The 4,340-nt window shown below is 36.0% G+C and overlaps 1 protein-coding gene across 1 annotated transcript in view; it reads right to left on the reverse strand.

Moving 5' to 3' along the window:
* The window catches only part of LOC108753925 (homeobox protein Nkx-6.1-like), a 54,485-nt gene that overhangs the window by 41,549 nt on the left and 8,596 nt on the right, over positions 1-4,340 (reverse strand). The window lies entirely within an intron of this gene.

Raw genomic sequence — 4,340 nt, forward strand, 5'->3', positions numbered from 1 at the left:
TATATATATATATATACTTCATTTGCGACTTTTTCTCTTTTTTTGAAGAAAGTGTATATTGTGCGGGATATTAATAATCATTCGCAATATTAATAATGGTTGATATATATTTAACTGATATTGGGATTAAACGCAGCGGATACAACATATGCTTTGGCCCGACCGTCGATGTAGATAACGATATTGGATTTACGATAATTCAGATAGCAGCGCATATTGAAGTAATAATCGAAGGAAGCCATAAAATGCAACGGCAAGATGTAGAACGAGAGCGCGTTTACTGACCGAGTGTCCCGAGTGAAACAGCTTCCTCGGATCGATGTCGGCCAAGTCGTCTCGCTTCTCCATCGTAAATCGCTTTATTAAGCTTCAGTTTTTCCCCGCTCGTCTCCACATCTATGCGATTCATTTTACATTTTTATCATACGCAATTTTCATACAACTCGCATCCGTCCGGAATATGCAAACGGAATTTAAATGCCGCAATTTTATAAGCCGCACGAGACCTCGCGACAGATTTCAATCTCGTTCCTTCTTTCCCTTTCCTCTCTCCCCGCTAAATAATTAAATGTCAAACTGAGAAAAATCCGAATGTCCGTTATTGTATTACAAATATTGGATAGATCTTATACACACGGATGCGCCTATCTCATTAGATAAAAAGAGACATAATGCGTTATATCTTTTATCCTTCGTTGTATCAAATATTTGTATATTATATTTGTATACATTATACATACGACGCGCATGCTCGAAGTGACTGTATGACTGTGTGAGAAATGATCAACAATCTCAAATATATATACGCAGTGTAATTTTAACCGATAGGTTATAATTGGCAAAGACTTGCAAAAATGATAAGATAATGTTATTTGGATATATTGGAGCTGTGATGTATATTGAAGAAAGAATGACAATATTTCCTTTCCTAAGTTTAACGAACGATTTTGTTTTAAAATGTAATAAAACATAATTGAAGTCTATACATGTATTCATATGACATTACACCCGAGTTTGCGCAGTAGTTTCATTCTCATAGAAGGATAGAATTTATTAAACTCTCTCGCTCTGTCAACCCGGACTCCTGATTTAGTCACAACTGCCACAAGGCGTATCCATGTTTACAAGATCTATGACGAATTGTTACAATTTTTTTTCCTAATTTTTGCAAATTGTACAATTTCGATTCTTTGAATGTTGATAATTTGCATTGGACACAGTTTGAATAATGTAATTTGTCATTGAATTATTCAAGAAATAATTATACAGACAAAAAAATTATTAGAGGATCTGTAGGCATTTCTCGTCTCTTCTATTTAGAACTCTCGTTTGGTTTAACTCAACGGAGATTCGTATCTATCGAATCTGGTGTTTTAGTTCGAGATTATTAGCACACATACAAATACACATGACGCCAATTCGACTCGCAGCCTCGAGAGAGGTTCCTTGGCACTCTCGCTATGCGGAGACCTTAATGATCCGACCTTTCGAACGCGAGAAATTAGTCGACTTAAGCCGGGCTCTGTGCGAGAGAACGGCTGCTGGGATATCGAATCCGTAAATATCGGTCGTCGAGATCCGACGGACTTTTTGCGCGGATTAAGGGAGATTAAATTGATCTCTCTGATCGAAACGTGCGAATCGAATAAAAGACACGGCGGAATTATCATTATTCGCGTTTTCAAGACTTATTATCTTAGTGTCTTTGAAAAAGATATGAGACTTATGTGCGTTTATATATATTTTTCAGAGTTTATTCTTTCCGGAGCGATTATTGCTTTCAACCAATTCAGGGATTCTAATATATGGTTTACATGTTTTAATTAATCTTAGTGAATATCTCTCTATTTAACTTTTTATTAATTGGAAAAGTCCACAATGATTTAAATTTATTATTTATATTGTAGATCCATTGTTTATTGTTTTAATTATTTCAGTACGTTGTGTTGCATGCAAAATGATTAATAATCATTTAATAATTAATAATCAATTCATGTAATTGTTAAAATATTTCGAAACATTACTTTATTAATAATTCATTTATAATTCTTAAAATATTTAAGAAGATAGACACAGTTTTAATTTATCGATCAAGTTGTTAGTATCAAAATATTATTAAATAATAAATTGCTCCCTCACAATAGTCTCAGCGAATCTTATACAGGACGCTGCATAATGTCGTCACTTTTATCGAGAAACAAAACGTCTACCTTCGTAGCATAATTTCGGAAAGTTATTTAAATCCAAGTTTAATCGTTATCATATAATAGTTCAGTATTCTGGCAATCTATCCCGCGATATTTCATCGAGAACATTCACGGTATGATGTCGCTTACTAAAGAAAATCATTCAACGATCAGTTACACCCAGAAATTAGCCATAATCGCGATTGAGAGCGGATTGGCTCCCGATTGCATGGGCGCGTTTAATTCATTTCGGGTGCGTGTTTTTACCGGTCTTCTACGCTTGTCCATTCGAACAATAAAGCGTCATTTCCATTTTACCGTTGACGACGAAAACGAGAATAGTAGGATACGCGCGACACGACCATCCGATCTTTTGTCCGTTACGCCGAAATCAGACGGAATTTATGGGATCATAAACCGCTAAACCCGCGTACGCTCATCAACAAAAATACCCGCGATCATGCTCTTTGTCCGCGGGTCCGGTGAAGGAAAGGAGTAAAAAGGTGAGGTCTTCTCGATTCTCAAAACCTCCGGCACGCGCTTTTACGACACCTCGTTGAGAACATCTTGAATCGGGCAATTAAAAACATTTAAAAATGTATATGCGCGGCACCTGAATATCATCGATCTTACTTTATAGAGGAGTCCGATCTTAATCTTAATTACAAATGCTTTAACACTCAATCTTTCGAGAAAGAAATTAATCTTAAGATAAGACAATTATATGATACGAATTTAGACCGATGAGAATAAATCTAACTAAACAAGAGGAATCCATATATATTTCGTCAAAGCGAGATTTTTAAATATTCAATATCAAATATCTTGGCAGGACTAATTTTTTAAATAGAAATCTAAAAGAGCGAGCGTCACTTACTTAAAATGAAGAATAAAGCTTCTCCCGTTCGTAGCTTTAAGTAGAGGTGTGCGAATCAATCATTTGAATCGAATCTTTGATCATACGTTCGAAAACGCAAAAATAAAATAGGCGAATTTGTAATCGGACTACTGATAATTCAAAATTTCAAACTTATTCGGTTTCGAATCTCTCAGATTCGAAAATTTAATTTGCAGGAATCTCTGTATGCTGTAAAAAGCTACGGATGTATAAAAATGTTTATAAACAAGGAGTTTAATTAATTACTTGAAATCGTAAGTTCGTAAGTAACATTATATGTATGTATATATATATATATATGCGATACGTTTATTGGAACGGCCAATCGGGAAAACACGTGAGAGCGTTAGCTATAAATATTCGACGCACTGAATATCGTGGTGAATAAGGTACAAACGCGACGTCGACGGACGAGTAAGTGAACGAAATATTTATCGTTTAATACGTACATTTTGATGGGCTTTTTATCATTTATACAGCAGCGATCGGCAGGCTTGCGCGCCCGGTGAGAATTTAATTAATGACCAGCGGTGTAAAGCGTACGCGCAGGAGAGATCGATCGGTATCAGATGTCAATTAGCGGCGGCACGTTGCGAATCGCATAATCGCGATGACGATAGTGCGGCGACGTGAAAAAGAAGAGCTATCTTCGTGCTTTGCGACGTGATTATGATCCAATATTTTTATACTCTGCAAATAGATAATTCTCTCAACAATAATAAAATCTGCTGCGTTTAGCAGAAAAAGCTGCAGCTTTGCAACTGTATGATTCTTTAATATGATTGTGATCTCGCCCTTATAATTCTTCACTGGACATAACCGATCATCTTAAAGAATGTTACAACAGTTACAACAGTTACAACAGTTGCAAAGCTGCTTTTTTCCCAAACGCAGCCATTATTCTCTTTACGTTCTACATCGTGCAAACCGCATCGCGGGATTGCAACGTGAATAAAAGAGAGACACTCTTAAGTTTAAAGATGGCTTAAATGTATTATATCTTTGAGTCTTTGTGTGTTTGTTAATTATTTTATTTCAATCAGAAATAAACGAATTGTTTGAATGAATTGAATCGCAGGCGATGTCGCGACGCGTTCAAATCGACGCCGGCGGCGCGTTATTGATATGAATAAAACGCGACGATGTGTTTTAGCGGACGGAATTTATACAGGAATATGTACAGTGTGTGTGTATATATATATATATATACACACACACACACGCGCAACAGAAACGGTATACTCATATATACGTAT

The sequence above is a fragment of the Trachymyrmex septentrionalis genome, unplaced genomic scaffold, assembly GCF_001594115.1.
Source record: "Trachymyrmex septentrionalis isolate Tsep2-gDNA-1 unplaced genomic scaffold, Tsep1.0 scaffold115, whole genome shotgun sequence".
In the NCBI taxonomy this organism is placed as follows: domain Eukaryota; kingdom Metazoa; phylum Arthropoda; class Insecta; order Hymenoptera; family Formicidae; genus Trachymyrmex; species Trachymyrmex septentrionalis.